Here is a 20,147-nt window from a genome sequence, read left to right on the forward strand (position 1 = left end):
CCAGATTCATGAGGGTAAGAAGAGGGCTGTGATGACCAAGACCACCCCTTATCTTCTAGCAGTTCCCACTGTGAGCTGCTATCTCTTCTGCATGAGTGGTACATGGTCCCTGCTCTGTTAACTCCTCCAGAGCAGGCTGTCTCATCCGTAAGATGCTTGTCCTGGGACTTCTCTAGCACCTGTGATGTTCTTCCTAGTCCTAAGGTTTAATTAGCTTTTCTTGTATGCTTTTGATTAGCTCTCACCACCTGAAGCATAGCAGAGGAGTGTCACGAAACTGGGGGTATGTGTTTGGGACACAGAATAGAATCATGTAGGGACATCTGAGCATGCAGATGCTGCATCAGGTCAGGGAACCATGCCTGGCACAGCCTAATCCATTTTTCTTGTTGATGGAGCCACATCTGGGCTTTGTTTCAGGAAGAACTAGTTGGTTCCATCCAAAAGAGGACTCAAAAACAGACATTTATACAGCGTGGGTGCTCAGCAGACCAGGGCATAGCGTGACCTGCAGAACTGAGCATGGTGCAGACAATCAGAGTGTATGGGACCAGGGACCAGAGTGTGAAAAGCATTTCCCCAACAGAGGCAATGGAAAGGACGTGTACCCTCTTCTGTGATCTTTCTCCAAGCCAAAAGAAGCTGCAGCACAGCAGCAGTCCAGCAGTCCTTCCTCTGCTGGTGAAGCTTTCAAGCTTCAGTGGATCTAACTGGCTTGAGCCAGGCAGCTGAACCGGCCTCCTGTTTGGGGTGGAAATGCTCTTGGACTGCCTCCAGCCATGTTCTCCTCCAGAGCTACGCTCCGTGAGAGCACAGTGTGACCCACATCGCTCTCCCTTCTAGAAATAAATGTGATCTTCCCTCAGAAGGGAGTATCTGCCCTGCAGCTCCTCCACAAGAGACAAGAGCGAGGTAGGGGGTTACGTTGTGACTGGTTGGGATTTTTTTAAAACCAAAACACAGTTTGGGTGGAAAGTATGCATGATTAGAAACAAAAGTGTTGAGAAGAACTCTCAGTTTTAATTAAACTTTCGTGTGCAGTCTGTAATTTCTGGGCTAAACCATAATAACCGCTCCAAAGCAGTCAGGAGGATGAGAACCCCAGAGCAGCATACATTCTGACTACAGCACCCAGGGCTCTTGCCCTGCAGCTCTGCCACTGAAACGCAACGCATTCGTCTTCCCCACAGCAAATCTCCAGCTGTCAGTTCCTCTTTCTGAGCCATGCATTCACAACAGAGTTTCTGAAACATTGCACTCCCAGTCTGACAGGCACTTAGGAACACTCTTGACGGGTAGTGATAGATTCTCCCTGCTCCTATTATAAATTTTCCCTTGTTTTCACGTGGTTCCTTATTTCCTTTGATAAGCCCAGTCTAAATTTATGGTTATATTCATTCTGGCTGTACAGTTGAGCAAGCATTGGCTTCCCTGTCCTGATGAGAAACAAGAACATTGTTTGGTATTAAACAATACATTGCTTTGGTGCTTTTGCTGCTTTTGAGAATAAAAACATCAGCCACAAAGCCCAATAATGGGGTAATAAATAAACTGGCCTTCCCTTTTGCAGATATAAATATACAACAGTGCACTGCACGTTCACTTTCAGGGGTTTCCAACACACCAGCCAGGCAACTAGTGGGATTGTTCCTTATACATTCTCATTAAGGATATCTCTCACTCTTCGGATTTCTACTTGTCATAGAATCACAGAATGGATTGGGCTGGAGGGGACCTTTAAGACCTTCTAGTTCCAACCCCCTGCTATAGGCAGGGACACCTCCCTCTAGACCAGGTTGCTCAAAGCCCCATCCAACCTGACCTTGAATGCTATCAGGTAGGGGGCACCCACAGCTTTGCTAAGCAACCTGTTCCACTGTTCTTACTGTTCCAGGTGTTTCTTACTGTTTGATTAGGTCAGTTCTTTCTGAATATGTCTCCTTTGTTATTATTGCCTTAAAATTAGCCACTGTTACAAAAAACAACTGGTAGTTGGGCAATGTAATGGTTAAACTTTGTGTCTGAAAGATAGAATTTCTGTGTTGTTTTGTTTTGTTTTTTAATATGTTGCCATTTTAAGTCAGACTTCCTTGGACCAATACCTAGGCACTTGGGGAGTTTGCAAAGGCCTTGATCATGCTTAGCTCCTTCTTATCTCAGTGTGAACTTGACAGACAAGGACTGAAGGATTTAACATCATTATAATTGGGTGATCTATGAATATAAGAATTTATTAAGTCTGGTTTTCTACAGTGCTACTGTAGGAATGCAGAGCAATTCCAGCCCTGTCCTGTGTCCCCAGCTTGTCCCATCCTCCCTCCCTTTGTTTTCCTCCCTTGCTCTTTCCTGTACCCCTCCCTCTTCAGCTGAGCAGCTCTGGAGGCTGCTGGGGCTCCATGTCACTCAGCATGGCCGGACACTGCCTCTCAGGGCATGCAGTAGCCCAGCCAAAACAAGCTCTCGCTTAGGCAGAAACAAATTGCATTCCTTAGATTTAGCCCTGGTTTTCATGAAGCTGGCCAGCAGGTCTGAAAGTTATAAACAGGGAGAATGAGACTGGCAGGCATGGTGCAGTTTTGTATGCCTGTGGTGGGGCACGTGACTGTTTTTAGAAAACCAGACTGAGAGCACCAAGTGTTCATCACAAACAGGAAGAACGTTCAAGAGAGTCATGGGAATTATAAGCAAACAGGGAAATTATCTCCTATGCAAAGACAATGAGGTATATTCATTGCCTTCTTGTCACGGTGACAAAGAACTGTGCAGAAATGCATTTTCCCTCCCTTTCCAATTTTAAAATGTTGAAGCAGCCAACACCTGTGAGCTCGGATTTTCACAGAAGCTTTACTTCAGGAGTGCCTGTGGTAAGGTGGAATGGCTTTAGGCGTTTCACTGTGAGTTGCGGCTGGACTCGGCTCACTTCAACATGCTGACCTTTGGCCAGCTGGGGTAGGAGAGATGCTGGTTGTTCTCAGTGAAACATGATCACAGTGTACTCAGGGAAGAACCTTTTGTAAAGTGGCTCTGGTCATCATTCAGTGGCTGCAATGATAATTTCAGTGGAAGAGCGTGTATGAGTCTTGTTGTTTCTCTTTGTCCTAAGAAGACCTCTCTGTGGCTGAGGTCTCAAAGCTGCATTCAGGCTGGGTGCTGAGGATACCACGACGTGGTGGTACCGTGCACACCACGGCCTGGCTGCTCACCCCACCTCCAGTCCCATGGTAGCCCTGCATGGGTCACAAGCCTGCTGCTGCTGAGCAGCCAAGGAGCAGCCGTAGGCTGTGTTCAGGCACCATTCTTCAGGGGATGTTATGGCTGTGGTTACATTTGCTATAGCTTTAGTGAAGATGCAGACTATGCCACAGGGAGCCTGATCAGTGACTCCACTGTCCAGTGACCAGTCCTACCAAATGGTGCCATCACTGAAAGAGGAGTGATTGTAGAAAATCCTTCTTTTAAAGAAGTCTGTCATCCTAACCACCAAATACAAGAGACTGCTTTAGATCTTAGAAACATTGTTTCTGTCTTGAAGCTGACTATACTCCAAGTGCATCTGAACGTCTTCATTAGAAACTGCCAGTCACTGGGAGGCTCCTGTCCTTGGTTCTATCTGGTAGCAGTAAGGTTCATGATAGATGGCTTTCCTTCATTAGTTTAAAATGTACTGCCTTCCAGCTCCACTGCAGGAAGCACTGAAATTATACTACTGTTAGTGTGTGTGGAAATGACTCAGGGCCGGTCCAGCTCACCTCTGCAGTGTGAAGGGCTAACCTTTCCCAGAGCATCATGCTTTTTCTTTTGTTCTTTTACAAAGAACAAAGTTCAAAATGCAGATACTTCATCACCCGGTCACTTCATCTGTATTTTCTTGGAATGCGCTATCTTATGCATGTCACCGGTTTCATAATGTGAAACATATGAGAAACAAATCATTGATGTAGCATCAGTGTCAAACATGATGTCAACATTATGTCAATCATGATGATGTGGCACTAAGAATGAGTTGGCTTAATTCACATTAATAAAATTTCCACCAATCAAAATTTGACCAGGTCCTCACAGGCACCCCTAAAGCCAAGCAGCTAATTTCTTTTGTAGATAGAAAATATCTTCTTTTAATTTTAATACATATGAGAGGTGTCCAGACCTTAGAGGTGATATGGAATTCTAAGTAGTTGGACAGGTGATGCACAGGTGACAATCTGCTAGTTGCTACATTAATCTGCACTTTAGACAATGTGTCCACATTCAGAGATTCCATGGTAAATCATGTTATTGAGTCAGATTGGGTAAGACTGGAACAGCTTGCACAAAAACACCTTCCTTTTTCTTTAGGAATAGTCTCCAGTAACATAGAAGGAAGAGAAATGTCTTCAAATGCAGATCTCTGCCTACCTTCAGTGGTGCTCTGAAGATAACACACACCATAGAAAGGTCAGATTTCAACCATCTCAGATGCATGCAGACTGTAGCAATTTTCACTAATTAAATATGTTCCCTTTAAAAATTTACCTTGTATATTTGTGAAAAGGGTAAAGGGTAAAAAAATCACTGCCCTTTTTGTTCCTGAGATTTTAGCTAGTTCTTCAGAAGAGGGAGTATCTCTCTGATATTAAGGTCATTTATCACCTGGTTACAAACTGCCATTTCCTGTATAATTGCAAATGCTACCTGGCAAACAGCTATGGTCTCAGATGCATGGTGAATATTATTTATGTCCAAGAGCCAAGGACAGTAGTTCCCATCAGTTACATCTCTACTAATGAATAAAACATGCCAGGGTCTCTTCCCTGGACAGAAGAGCAGCACAGTACACAATATTTGTAATGGAAGTCTTCTCCTTCCCCCAGAAACAAAGCGGGTACACCCGCATCACCTACCCTGGGCAGTCCCTGCCCCATTCTCTTTGAGACTGTGCCCAGGGCAGTGCAAGTCGGATGACCTAAAACACTTTCAAGGAGCATGTGATCAATTAATAATGTAACCGCACAGTCCCAAAGCCAAGTTCTGTATGTTTCCATGTACAGATGAAGGCGCAGAGCCCAAGGGGACTGGGTAGAGGCTCAAGAAATTTTGGTACGATGAAGGAGAGGGGGTACAGCCCTAGGTACCAATATGTGAGTGGGCTAGGTTCTACAGGTATCCACCCTGCAGGAGACAAGAAATACGAGACATCAAACAGAGCAGAGCTGAGGGTACAGGTGTTGCTCAGAAGAGCTCATTTTGTCCCTCTAACCCCTCCTTTAGCCAAAGAAAATGCTTCTTGCTATCTAAGAACTTTTTCACATAGCTTCTGAGTCTAACCCCAAGTATGTGATTAATGCCAGTTTGGAAATGCCCTCTTTAAAATACAAAGAATACAAAATGCCCTCTTTAAAATACAAACTTTCCATTAGTAATAGAAAATGCAGGGATTTGGTGTGTCCTGGATGGGATATACTTCCAACTTAAGCTCTGTGAGTGACACAAGATCCTAGGTCACTGTAGAAGCATTTTCTTAAGCAAGGAAGGGAAGGAACAACTTACTAATGGATTTAGTAATTACACCATTCAGACCATTCTTCTCATTCCTAACCATTTCAGCTATTATTGGCCTTGAAATCACAGACACTTTGCTTGTTTTATCTTGTCAAATATCTGTAGAGGTAAGTTATGTCAACAGCTCTCTTGGGTCTTTCTTTGAGAGCGAAGTGTTTTACAGCAGAAGTGTAGTCCCATAAAAAAATCACCATACGGTGAGGTTTGGTTACCACTGCCCATTAACACAGTCCTTGAGCGCTTTCAAGTTTAATTAGGGCAGTTCTACCCAGCAAGGTGACCTGGGGCAGCTCTGGTTGTTAGAGGTATGACCTGCCAACAAGGCCATGCCAGTGGTGGGCCCCATTGCGGGTGCAGCCATGGAGGTGAAAGTGCTCTTCTACTTTTGGAGTGTGTTTGGTTACAGGGGGTGGTTTCACAGCAGGGTTGCAAAGTTCATCCCTGGAGTTATACTAGCATTTCTGTGCCACGTAAGTGGCTCTGTAGGGATGTAGCTCTCAGGCTGCATAGTGCAGGTTTGGTGAAGTAACTGCTGATAGATGGGCAAACCCATCCTAATTCCTCCACTGTAGAAGCCAATCTTATTCTTGCAGTAGAGTACTTTTGGTTGTAGTCCTTAAAACCAAAGGAATCTTGGGAATGGAGTTTCTGATACAGCTCTGGCCTGCAAACCTGCAGCCTGGCTCTGGTAGGTGGTGGGTGGGGAGGAGCAGGCCAGAGGCTGCTGTGGGGAGGAGCAAGCAGATCCACACTTGGCCATGTGGACAAAGTGCGTTGTGATGAGGTACCAGGAGGTGAAACAGCACTTCTGGCCTGCCATAGTACACGCTGTCACTAGGAGCTCTCCTCAACCTCCCTGGCACCCCAGCATCAGAGGCCAGGTGTCTGGGTCTGTCATCATCTCTTAGCCCCAAGATAGATTTTAACGTGACTTGGTCACATCAGTGTTCTACCATAAGAAATGCAGTTCATTCTAACTCTGAAATAAAGCTCATCTGTTTAACACTAAGACTTCTCCAGTAATGATGCCTTCTGTGCAGATAGGAGCGCAGACTCTGCTTAACTCACATTCTGTACTCTTGGCAACGTATCAGCATTCCGTGACACGTCACTTCTGCTGTAATGTAAAAGCCAGGAACTAATGAAAGCAGGCAAGCAGTGTGTGTGCATGGTGTGGCCACACAAATGTTGTGACAGCAATAGAAAGGTGAGGAAAGGTGCACAGTGTGCTTCTGGGGAGGATGCACTGGGCCCTTAAACTGGCATCACCAATTTATAATGTATGCTGTGAAATGGTCTCAAGCAGCCACATCAGGCTGGTGAGTGCTAAACCTTTTTCCCATAGAGTGTTTTATTTACCAAGGGACCAAAAAGCAATTATCGAATTAATCTCCCTTGTAGATATGTCTATCCAGAACCCAACCTGTATTTATTTTACTGGAAAGCAAATATCCTACAGAAATGTAATGGTTGTGGTGATATAGAAGCTCTTTGGGTTTTAATGGTTTCTTTCTTTCTTTCTTTCTTTCTTTCTCTTTCTTTCTTTCTTTCTTTTCTTTCTCTTTTTTTCCTTCTTTTTCTTTCTTTCTCTCTTTCTCTCTTTCTTTCTTCCTTTCTTCCTTTCTTCCTTTCTCTTTCTTTCTTCCTTTCTTTCTCTCTCTTTCTTTCTTTCATTCCTTCTTTCTTTCATTCCTTCTTTGTTTCTGTTTCTTTGTTTCTTTCTCTCTCTTTCTCTCTTTCTCTCTTTCTTTCTTTCTTTCTTTCTTTCTTTCTTTCTTTCTTTCTTTCTTTCTTTCTTTCTTTCTTTCTTTCTTTCTTTCTTTCTTTCTTTCTTTCTTTCTTTCTTTCTTTCTTTCTTTCTTTCTTTCTTTCTTTCTTTCTGTGTCCTAATTGAAAGCAATAACAAGTGTTTGCTAAAATGAAACACAAACTCTGTATAGAAACAGTTCAGGTTATCAGGGCAACTCTGGCTGCCCATGAACCAGAGACATCTGAGATTAAAACACAAAAGGGGAAATCATGTTGTGGCCACCTGCACAACTCTGCAAGCCTCTCCTTGGCAGGTCCCAGAGAGAATCCTACCTCCTACGTCATCAGTTCAGCTGTCCTCAGCCTGTGACCACACAGCACCTTGTCCTAGCAGCAGCAGGATTTGCAACTGCTGCTCTCCAGGAATCTGCCAGGCTTGTGTGGGGTGACGTTGCATTTAAGAGCACCTCCAAGGACTGTAGTTCTTATCTGGGAAAAGCTTCTGGTTAAAATCAGAGACAATTTTCCTGGTGAGACTCCACCTCCTGGGCTGTGACATTGTCCTCTGCAGTGGGGACATGGGAAGTGGCCAGGGCTGGCAAACAAGGAGAGCCTGCCTGTGCAAGGGCATTTTCCAAGCTCCCAGTGACAAGATAAAGGCCAAAGAACTGACATGGGTTACACACTGAGACAGTTTCAGTCTTAGAGAACCTGGAAAATTGTTGTCTCTGAGCGCATGCTTGGGTGCCTGAGCACCTCGGAAAACCTCTTGAGATGATGTAGTAAAGCTGTTTTGAGACATATAATGTATGTGTGTTTGAGTGTTACATATGATCCATCCTTAATAAATGAGAAAAATGTTTTGGTACCTACTAGGGGCTGCATGTTCTCTGAACTATCTTACCAATTTCTGGACTGAATCAGCTTTAAGTCAGGAAATGGAGAAGTGTGTTTGCATGCTCACCTTGCGTAAGAATGAGAGCAAAATAACATGTTACTCATTTCAATAAAGTGCTGTTCTGTCATTAAACATTCAAATGGGCAATAAAATGGCTCCGCAAACCTGAGGGAACCTGCTAGACCAAACACAAAAGGGTTTTGTTAAAAAGACAAGGAAAAGAAAGAAAAGGAAGGGGAGAAAAGGAAAAAGAGGCTGTTAGTGTTGATGTTATGAGGTCCTGTGATCTAGTGGTTGACAACTGTGCCCATGGCAGGGGGTAGGAACTAGGTGATCTTTAAGGTTACCTTCAACCTAAGCCACTCTATGATTCTATCATCCTAATTTTTTGTGTGTGGCTGTACTGTGGCTGACGTAGAGCACATATGTGAATATACTGATAAATTGTAAAGACTTCTCAGAGACCTTGTGGGTTGCTCTTAAATTTGTGTGTCCTTTTGGTGAAATGTTTCACCTGGCACATTCCCTTTTCATTACAGTGCAATTTCTAAGTAGTCTCTGAAGACCAAATGTGACCATAAAATTCAACCCTCTGTTCACTCCCTACTGTCCCTACTCCTTTCATGTTCTCACATCTGCATCATCACAGGATGCCATGCTGCCAACCTGAAATGCTTCCTGAAAGCCTGTTTCCTACCATGCTCATCAAAAACACTAGCTCTCACCCAGTTAAAGACCCTCTCCAACAAAATGACAAGCCTGTGATCAGTCTCAGAAAGCACTGGAGTTTGATCTTTGTAAAAATCCCAGAAAAGCACTACCAGTACTTCAGTAGGGCTTTTCATCACATGGAACACACCCAATTAGCAGAAGCAAGAGCATGTATCTGTTCCTAGAAAGGACAGGTGAGGGAAAGCCCACAGTCTCCTTGAAGACCTTTTTTTGCATCGGGAAGCAGTCCTCATCTGATACTCATCAGAACATTCCAGTGCATCTCACTTTTTTTTTTCCCAAATATCCAGTTTTTTCTTTCACAGCATTCAGAACAATTATTTAGGGAAAGCTTTTCACATATAATCCCATGCAGGAAAGCGTGAGAGGAAATAGAAAATCTTTTGGAAAGAAAGCATAGCCCAGATGCTATGGACCCTTCTCTGTACTGTTTCCATCCACATGAGATTTTGCCCCTGCTTAGCTGTCAATCATCAAAAAGAGGAAACAATTACATCTTTATGATAGTACTGTAGTGGAGGGTGACACTATCATTGAATCAATCTGTAAATTAGGAGGCAAGATATGCCTCTGTTCCTATAGCAGCTCAGTGGTGCTGTATGAGGAGGGGAGCGTGCTTGCACACACAAAAAGTATCCTCCATTCCACTGGGATGCCTGTGCTGTTAACCCTTTTTCACTCTGGCTTAGATGTATCCCTCTCATGATGCCAGAGTCATAAAGAGGCATGTAGAAAGTCATATAATCACTATGAATGGTGTGTATGAAGCCAAGGGGTGCATAATGCAGGGAAAGCTGGTGGATACACAGATAAAAACTTGCACAATTCTGCCCAACTTTCTTAGGTTCCCACTAAAAACAGCTTGCAAGACCAAATAACTTATTTTCAGCTTCTGCCACTGAGAATACCCGATCTGCTGATTTTCACTACTTTACATGTTAGTGGGGGCAGATCTTGGAAATGAACAAGCTGGAGCTAAAAGTGAAAGTGTAGAAGGAAAGCCAAGAGTTTGAGCCACCTCCCTACACATTCCTGATTCACATGGTATGTTGAAGCGCCTTCTGAAAGTGAGCGTACTGCATATTAGCCCATCACCTGCCAGCAGGAGTGCATTCTCAGTCCACTTACTACTCTTCTCTGTGCATTCAAGTGATAGGATTCACTTTGTAATGCTCCTAGTTAAAAGTTAAGATCAGCTTGTTTTCCAACAGAAAAAATGTGAAGTCAAGAGAAAAACAGTGACTTAAAAAAGACAATAATGTGGTTGAAGGGAGTTCTGTGAGTTTATACCAGCTAAATGCCGTTTATACTCGCATCCCTACATACATTCACGAGACTGAAGCATGGGACTGATTTTGGCAGACTCTCCTGGATTTTAACCCCAGATTTGAGACTGATTCTCTCTACAGTCATGGGCAAATCACCGAATTTTCATGTGGCAGCTTCCCTGCCTGCAGAGCAAGTGACAAATGAGTTATGTTTGCAGAGAAGAATTCTGAAGATAAATGACCTATGCAGGCACTTGGGCTGCAGGCATTTTGGGACCAGGATCCGGGCTGCAGGTGTGTTTGTACAGTGCCTAACACACCGTGGCTGCAGTGCTGTGGATAAACAAGTCTAAAAGTCAGAGCAGACTGCCGGCAATCGCCATTTGGGTTTGCTCCCAGCAACTATCACAGTGATGCTTCTTTTGCCAGTCTTTGTTGTCCTCTGAATTCCTCTCTCCTGCATGGAACCTTCTAACCTTTTTAGCTGTTCTTTCTATATTCTTTGACTCCTCTATCCCCTTTCTGTCTTGAAGAACCTCTGAACCTGTACTATAAAGATGTCTCTAAGTTTGGCATGGCCTGACTAAGCCACTCAATCGATGAGGACAAATAATTACGAAGGACCAATACCATCTGACAGCACTTCCTCCTACAGAATCCACCTTTGTGCAGTCTGTCCTTGAGAGGTTCAGACACTTCTCTTTCTTCACAAGGATGTCTTGGTGCTGCTGGCTGCACGCTGCTTCACGAGAGCTTTGGAATGAGCTTTGCTTTTTAGACAAAGGAGAGACAGAAGACAGGAACACCAGCTAAAGAACAACCAAACTGCAAGCTTGTTGTTAAGATTACTGGTAGGTAGGGTAGGTAGTTTTGTAGGAATATAGGACAGTATGCATGTGCATGCGTGCATGTATATACAGATCGTTTAGCCAAGCAGCTTTTGATTTTTAGCTTGCTACAAATGTGATTAAATGTGGATGCACTGTAACTACATTCTTTTTAAGGAGAATTCATGGAATCTTCCAGCTATCCCACTACACAAAACTACCCCAGTAATCAGGCCAAGCCCTAGATCTTGAGTGAAGCCACTCAAAAATAAACCATGTGTAGCCTCTTGATGAGCTCTGCACTTTGGGATCACTTGAAACCTTGAGAGAAATGGCTCCCGCTCCTCCTTGCAATACCCTTCCTTTCTAAGCCATCGCTCCAGGGTCATGGCACAGCCTGGGTGGCCCTTTCTAGAGCCAGTCTGGGCCAGGGCTGTGAGCTGCCGTCATGCTCCTGCGACACGCCGTTTGCTTTCTGCCTTCCCCAGGCTCAGGTGGCTCCCAGCTATGCCCTGCGCCCTCTCCTCTTACAGGCAGTTCTGCTTGCTGCTTGCCAAGCTGCTGGATCCATCATCCACGACATGTTTCAGTTTGGTTTCTCCTCTTGACCGCTCAAGAAGGTGTGTTGTTTGCTTTGCCTAAGTGCTTCTGGGGCCTAATGTCCCGTTGTTATGTACAGACCATTCCTGCTGTCATGAATCATGTTTTACCACCCCTTTGCCTTCGCTTCTGCACCGGGCTTTTTTCTTCCAAGCAAACACATTTGAGTTCCGTGTTTGCAGCCGAAGCGGTGCGCTCCAGGTATTCGGCGCACAGCTCTCGCCCCACGAGCCACAGACCATTTTGCTTGTGACTGAATGCAAATGGACCCTGTGCAGCCTGAAAACAATTTTGCCAGACATGTATGAAGAAAAAGATTTTGCTGAAAACTTTGTGCCGTCAAGCAAAATATGCCCTTTTCTTATCTTATCTGTTGTAACTCAAGCTATTTGCACAACGCCTTGTGCTAGGAAGGAGTTGTTTGTACATGTTTCACTCCCTTTTCTCCAAGTTTTGAATTTTGAATGAAATCTTTCTGCTCAGATCTCTCCCCCAGTCCCCCATCTGCAACAACATCAAAGTTTCTCTTGTCCATTCTTCCTTAAGGCTCGGCCCAGCCCTCTCAAAACCCATTAGCTTCGTACTTTTTGCGATTAACTTTCAAGCTGCCACTAAGAGCTCTCGGCGTCTGGCAGCGCTCACTTCTCCGTTCCCTTCTGTCCCACCCACTCGGCCTCAGCCCGAGAGCCCTTAACAAATGACTCCCAAGGAATTTAAATGGCTAACGCTGACTGACCAATAAAGCGATGCATAAACTCCGTGAGCAGGTTGCACGGCTCGTGCCATTAGGAAGAAGGGCTGCTCTGGTGGAAGCGCGAGCCCTCAGCCTGTTGCACTCGGACTGTGGGACCAGGGTGGTAAGGAAAATGCTGCTTGGCCCATCAGGGCTTTCTGTCTGCCTCTGGTTTAGTGAGTGGTTGGGACTGGACATGTGTCAGTGCCAGGGTGTTGGATTGGGGTTTTTCCTGCATTTAGAGTGGCTTTAAGAGCTGTATGAGAAGGAAGCAAAAACTTCTAAGCTGGAACTATGAGTTGTTATGAATACCTACCAGAATTTGCATGGCAACTGGCATAGCAAATATCAAAACTGTGAAAACCAAAATGCTGATGTTTTAGACAGAAGATAGAAAATGAAATCAGATTTCACAGACGTTCTTTTACCTTTAATGAAGTGCAAGATAGCCATTTACAGCTGTTGTGTGCTTTGTTTTCAGTGGGATTGTCTCTGCCATCTTCTTTCTGTGTTGACTGATAGTGTGTTTGGCTCTTATTTGAGAGATTGACACCAAAATGGAGCTTTAAAAGCGAGCTACAGCTTTAGGCAGAGAATTTGGGGCTTACAGCTTGAAGGTGGTTAAGAATAAGAAAGATACATATATGCAAGCGTTATTAATACAAATGAATGTATGTAACTCCAGCACACTGACTGCTTGGTAACGTGTTAAGAGAATGAAATTTGGTATTATTCTGTTCACCTTCTCACTAAGTAGCCTGTAAAATGCTTAAAGGTTCTATGACATAGGGCATGTGATGTTAACCTGTTCACCTTTATATATTTATTTGTTCATTTATTGCTTTATTGAAGTCAGTGCTGATAGCAATAGCAGAGTTTGAACTTAAAACCTGGAAAAAAATCAGTTGACTCTAAAATCTTTTAAAATAATTTAAAAGCAAAATACATATAAGATTCACCTGTGCTCCAGCTTAACCTAATGTTCAAATTGCTCCTTGCCACAAGCAGACACAGCAGCTGTGTATCACAGCATCCTGTCCTGAGCTGGGTGGCTCTGGAGCCATGTGTAAAGCTCTCCATGAGCTTCACACACCTGAGCTTGCCACGGATGGCATCCAGTGCTCAGAGTGCATGAGGAGTGATGCAGGAGAGCTTCACTTGTGTCAGTTCCCATTGTGACCTGGTGGCCCATGCTGGTGCCAGCTGCGGTGCTGATCCTAAGGCCTTGCTGAGTGTCTGAAAGAGCTGAGAGAGCTTTTAATTAAATGGAGGGAACACAGTTAACCTAACAGCCTGCAGAACACACCTTTTTGGTTCATCTAGACAGGGCTGCAGGACCATCTACCAAAAATTTGTTGTATTGTTGTTGGTTTGATTATTTTTCCATGGGTTTCTCATTTAGCTTTGCACTGTATAACTGAGATTAGTTCATGTGATGGATAAAAACAAATAGTTAACCAAGCAGGAGGCTTTTTGCTAGTCTTTTTAATAATTTCCATTTTGGTTCCATTCTCTGTTGAAGAAATTGCATGAAAACAAATGTTGCTTGTCTTCTTTCTTCAGTCTTCAATCTGAAAAAAAAAATAATCCCAGTTAAGGTCAGCAAAAAGTGAATCTCAGATGACACCTGTCTCAAATACCATTTCTTTCCTGAAATGCGCAAAACTATCATTTCCAAATGATGGGTATTTCCAACTGGGCTGTAATCTCAATCGACTCAAGTTGTCTTGAATTAACTCAGCACAGGAGCAGTGCCTCCTGAGAGAGTCCCTGCCTTGGTTAAATATTTTTTTTTTAATTTATAATATTAACCCTGAGCACGGGTAACGAGTACTGGAAATCTCTTCCTTGTACTTGTAAACCTTGTTTCTCAATTTCAACCCAAGGTTCAAAGGTTTGAACAGACCTCTTAGATCAGAGGTCAGGTACAAATTGCTGCACTTTGCAGCTCCGTTCTGCCGATATGACAGAATTTCACAGCAGAGACGATTACCTTCCATCCCCCTCTCCTCCGTACACGGGCAACGCCAGGCAGTTAAAAGGGTGATATGTACAAGCCAGCCATTGGTACCTGAGTTTAATAAATAACTAACTGAGTTTCAGTTGTGCAAGGTGCACGTTATAAAAAGGGGTCAAATGTCAGTGCACAAAGGGAAAAAACCATGCAGTCACTGACTAAGCCAAATGCTTCAAGTTTAATGTGCTTTCAGCCGCAAACGTTCACATCCCACTCTGTGGCTCTCTCCATGCTGATTTTCATTCCTGTGACCTGGGGGAGAGGGAACACAAGTTGGGCCACTTTTGGCTTTCTCTTAAATCGCTGCCGAAATCGGAGCAGCACCGATTTAGCAGCACTGCTGGGCACCCAGCAGTGAACGTGTTGTCGTTGCATTCAAGTGGTAAACACAAAACTGTGAGAAGGTGAAAATAACAGCAGCATGAAATATTAGTTAAAACTGAAATTTCTTACACTATTGAATTGTTATAACATCGACATAGTAAATAGTTTTTGTGTTAACAAGCCACATGCCATATTCAGGCACAGTGTTCTACATTCTAGTAACCAGCCTATCTCTACATCCAGAGTTCAGCAAAGCATTTCACAGGCATTAAACTAGATAGCCCTCTTATATGTATGTATAAATAGGAATTGGGCCCGATGATCCCTATGTGTCTCTTACGACTCAGGATATTCTATGATTCTATATAGTTTTTTTTTCTTTTTTTCTTAGAAATAAGAAGTGGAATAGATTAATGTCTTATCTTTCCTGTATAACAATTAATAGATGTTTCTACTTTTGTTTTTGCTTTTCAACTGTCCAAGATCCCTTTTACAGTCTTTCTTATGGCAAAAGTGTGCAAGCTCATAGTCACACTAACCGTGACACTTCTTCCTTTCCTGGAAAGTATGCACTCTAAAGCAGACTGTTGGTGACACACTTTTCTGTACCAGAATCTTGATAGAGAACACTGCTTAACTGCATTTGTGATAAACTGACTCTGGAAGAAGTTCTCCATTCATTCCAGCTCACCTACAATAGGAAATACTTGTTACATACCAAGTGGTTACACTGCACTTTATTTATATGCTATACACTTTCCTGTCTGACAGTGGTAATAATAGACTTCGTGGATTGAAATATGGGAATCTGTGGAGAAGGGAAGGGTTGTGTTTCCTGATTTGGAAAGCTGATAAGAGTGATTACATGACCCATCTCTCATCTTCTCAGCCTTCCTCAACACGTGGCTTCAATATCGTGCAGGATAGTAACTGCAGGCTCAGTCAGTAATGGCCCTATTGGAATAGCTAAGAGTTGTATAATTATTTTGAGTTGGACTGGGTAAAAGACAGGGCTGGGACAATCTGTACAACACACAGATTACACAACTTGTTGGGACAAAGTTCTGAGTGACTTGCAGCAAAGTGCATTATACGAGAGAAGAGACTGGGTTTCACTTAGTCCAACTTTATTCAGAAGTGGTTTAAGTTGAGATGGCTGGTGATGCACTGGGGTAGGTTAAAACACTGAAGAAACACACTTTCCATTAACAGAATGTACATTGCAGAAACAGAGAAATAAAAGCTGTGTGGGTGAGGTGCTGTAGGTATTGGTAGTGCTTTGGCAGATACTAGTAACTTTTTCATTGGTATGGCTGACTGAGCTCCAGGCTCAGGAAAGTTTGCTGGCTTTATTACTTGGATTATCATTTTCAAAATTTAGATTTGCTTTAATGGTCTTTCTGCAGCTTCTAGACCAGGAGGTCAGATGGTTGAGGAGCCTCCATCATGTGAATGATCACTCTTGTGCGTTGATAGTGCTGATGGATAATACAAGTGGAACTTCTGACAGGCTTTGTAGGATCACACTCCAAATTAAATATGTCTTAAAAGGATGTAGAAAGGGTTGGTAACTGGATAAACAAGAATTTGGCACAGTACAAACTTATTATGTAGGGAAATCATAATTTCAGTTGCATTTGTTTTTTCTGCATAAAATTTCTGTGACACAAGATTAATATGACTACAAGTAATGATATAATGTGGCTAAGAGAGTAAGGTCTGTCAGAACTATTATTCTTAAAGATAGTGACGAAAACAAGAAGCTTAACCTTGGAATCCCAGTCTGAAGTTGCAGCCAGTGGTTGACTCTGTAAGTTGAGGCAAATTCAAACTCCCTGACCAGCACTGAAGTTCTAACCTGGGAAATTCCAGCTTGTTATCTTTCAGAATAATTTCAGATGTTTTCCTCGTAAGTAGGTGCAAGTAATTAAAGAATAGATTTAGAGGAACTTTACTATCTTTTTTTTTTTTAACTAAATGCATTGATTTCCTTGGTGCCTGGGGAACATAACGAGTCCCTACAAGACTTTACAGGCAGGGATTATGGTAGTACTCATCAGTGTCTTACTGTTGTATTCATAGAAGCCATTAGTTCTACAGCTGATATCGGGGGAGTAGTTCTAGATGCTGACTGTGCTCCTTTTTGGAAGACTCAATTAAGAAACTGGAACTGTCAATCAAAAAATTCAGCTAACAGTTTTTAGCATGTTTGAAATTAAACTAACCACTGTTAACATTCTTGGGCCACTTAGGACAAATTTAAGCAACTGAGAATTGTGTATAGATCCTTGCTCTGCAGGAGGTCCATGCTGAAAATGGCTTCTCAAGCCCTGATCATTGACCTAGTCCATAGCAGGAAAAGACAGACTGGTTGGAATAAATTCACAGTTTAAGCCTGAAATGTGTGGCAGGGCCCCTGCTGTTCAAGATCCCTGATGTCATCATTAGCAGAAGTGGGAATTTCAGCAGCTAGTTTCGGGATTTAGTAGGTCAGAAAATCCGTCTGTTCTGGAAAACTTTATTCAAGTGAATCATAGAATCACAGAATCATTAAAGCTGGAAAAGACCACTAAAATCATCTAGTCCAACCATCAGCCCATCCCACCCATACCCACTAACCATGTCCATCAGTGCCACATCTACACGTTTCTTGAACACCTCCACGGACGGTGACTCCACCACCTCCCTGGGCAGCCTGTTCCAGTGCCTTACCACTCTTTCTGGGAATAAATGTTTCCTAACATGCAACCTGATCCTTCTTAGTGCAATTTAAGGTCATTACCTCTTTTCCAGGGAAGAGAAGTCCTCAAAACGTACTAAGCAGCTCCTCTCTTCCAGTTGACTCTTCCTAATACAATCGCCAAGTCTCTAGTATTTGACTTAGTGACTGTACTCTAATCCTCCCTGGCATTACTTCTCTACATGCCAATCTGGCTAAAAGAGAGATGAGTGAAAAGATCTGACTTGGCTAAGAGGTATCAGCCACTTCTGTTACCCTCCTGGCTCTTCTGTCTCTGGAGGGACCTCCAAAGCTCTGCTGTAGTCCTGACAGCAGGATTGCTCACACAGCCAACATGTCCTTGTTGATAACTACACGGGTCTGATCTACAAGTTTACTCTCGCAAGCTGCTCACCACAAGCTGCTCACTGAGTTAGCTACTTTCTTCTCAGACATCTGCCTGAATGACCCAGAGTGGGAAAAGTCACCTCTTCAAAAATTGTGTTGGGCATTTAAGCCTGGGGCAACTTTCTTACCCTGCTCAGCTGCAGGTAAAGCAGCGTGTCTGACACACTGCAGGTAGCCATCATGGTCTGTTGGCCTCAAGTGTTTCTTTTTTGTTAAATGTCCAAAGACATTATCCATCCCTCTGCTGAACAAAGACATTTTCCCTAGAGACCTTCCCCTTTCTGTAGGAACTCAGAAAAGGTCTCTGACCAAAAAGCCAGATCTAAATGACCCACGCCTTCTTGCACCAATGCAACATGGGTCTCAACTTCAGACTTTTGCATTTTGTGAGTGATAGCAGGTGGGGAGCCCAGCTCTTGTCCACCATGGAAAACCATGGTGGGGATTAGCACCTGACTGCAGCAAGCAGCAGGAAAAGCAGAGTCAGAGGCTATGGTGAGGCGGGTTCCTGCAAGAGGTAGGACTTCATTTCACCACCAGCATGGGAAGGAGCTCTGTGATGTTGCATACACGAAATGTATGTAACAAACCCTGGAGGCTTCAAGGCCAGGTTGGATGGGGCCCTGGGCAGTCTGGTCAGATCTAGTGGGCAGCAGCCCTGCCCACGGCAGGGAGCTGGAACTGGGTGGGCTTAAAGGTTCCTTCAAACCCAAACATTCTATGATTCTGCAATTGTATGTGAACTTGCCATTAGAAGAGTCAACTTTAAAAAATAAAGAGTTTCAACTGCTGCAGAGCATCCAGAGCTGCTACCGCAGGCCAGCAGCAGGATTGCTATTTGCCCTTATTATTGCAACGAGAAAAGTAGGAAGGTCACATTTGAAACCGTAGCTGATATTTCACTCTGTCAACACGGTGTACTTAGCTAAAATGTTGATGGCTGACCTTCCCTCCACAGCAGCAGGGGCTGCAGTTCACAATGCGAAGCTGCGGCAGTTCCTGAAGCGAGCAGGCTGACATGTGTCCATGAGGACACACACTGTAGTTTCATCAGGAGTTTGTGTGGTCCAAAGCACCCAAAAGGGCCAGCACAAAGACAGCTGGAATAGAAGTCAGGGCTTTCCCTGAAGAGGGGTCTGGTGCAGTGCCTGCAGGTGGGGCGCAGGTGTCCCTTATTTTTGAGGAAGGCTCTGGGTGGGGTGCTTCATGCATTGCCTAAGCTCATCATGAAACAAATGCCAAAGATGCTTGGATTCCACAGGTGTCCTTGGGTGCTCCCACTTGCTGTGGTGCCAGCACCTGTTCCCATGCCCTGTGACTGCGGCCACTGGAAGGCAAAAAGCAAAACTGTACGGGTGAGTTAATGGAGACACAAACAAAGCTCTTCATAGGGAATACAGGAGGAATTGGCAGGCAGTTGCAGCCACAAGGACACCAGTTGTGTCTCTGTGTGTGCAAATGTCTGTTTTATCATAGATGGCTGAACAAAAGTGCAGGTGGCTGCATGGGGTGATGCTGAGTGCTGTATGAACCCAGGGATAAGATGTTACAGAGACTGCCTTTAAGTGATAAAGTCTGACCAATGAGGCCTCGTAAGAAAACAGTGGGATTCCTTTGCTTCGTATCATGCAGTTATTTCCCTTTTTATGTCTTACTGAACTCTCAGTATGTAACTAGCATTTTTTTTTTGCCTGCTTCCTGGGTACCAGATGTGAAGGATACTCACTGCAGCCCTGAGCTGCCCCTGTCCTGGCAGCACTTGGCCCCACGCTGTTGTTACTCAAAGCGCGGTGTTCCCATTTGAAGGGAGAGCTGGTTGGTACTCACAGTATACTTTAGCTCAGACACTGTCGGTGTAGTAGGTTTTCCACTTAATATTCTCAGCTCTGATAAAAATAAATAAATAAATAAATAAAAAGGAATTAACGTTCAGGTCAAGAACTATTTGCACACACCTGACTGGCAGCAGGGAAGGAGTTTCATAAGCAGGAGGAAGTGAAATCTGACTGGTTTCAATGAAACGTACATCTGAGAGTTCACCTGCAAGTGAAGGAGAGCTCCTGCAGCACAGAGCTGAGCCAGAAGGGCTCGAGGCTCTCAATATGCTGCAGAAGTCAGTGGCCACCTAACCAGGCTTTGAAAAATCCAGCAGGCTTTACCTTTTTCTGAGAAAAAAAAAAAATAAGTCAGCTGGGCAATAAGCCACTTAAAAATTGGTCATCTCCAAAATACAACCCTTCTCATTAGAAATTAATATATATTTTTTTTTTGTCTGTCTTTCTGCTTTATGAGTCTTTGTCACGGAGATCAGGTGTAATTTCCTCTTCATAGGCT

General features: G+C 43.8%; 1 protein-coding gene across 11 annotated transcripts in view; it reads left to right on the forward strand.

Annotated features, from left to right (window-relative positions):
- RBM47 (RNA binding motif protein 47) overlaps positions 1 to 20,147 on the forward strand; it is a 75,635-nt gene that overhangs the window by 43,651 nt on the left and 11,837 nt on the right. For 2 of the 11 annotated variants that reach the window (XM_046940919.1, XM_046940916.1), the window contains exon 2: positions 4,336 to 4,434. The exons of 7 other annotated variants lie outside the window; for them this stretch is intronic. The gene's annotated coding sequence lies outside the window, so the exon portion shown is untranslated. Of the gene's footprint in view, positions 1 to 4,335; positions 4,435 to 12,391; positions 19,169 to 20,147 lie in introns of those variants that run through there. 2 more of the 11 variants (XM_040699810.2, XM_004936111.5) reach the window with 2 other exon arrangements.

The sequence above is a fragment of the Gallus gallus genome, chromosome 4 (genome assembly GCF_016699485.2).
Source record: "Gallus gallus isolate bGalGal1 chromosome 4, bGalGal1.mat.broiler.GRCg7b, whole genome shotgun sequence".
Lineage (NCBI taxonomy): Eukaryota > Metazoa > Chordata > Aves > Galliformes > Phasianidae > Gallus > Gallus gallus.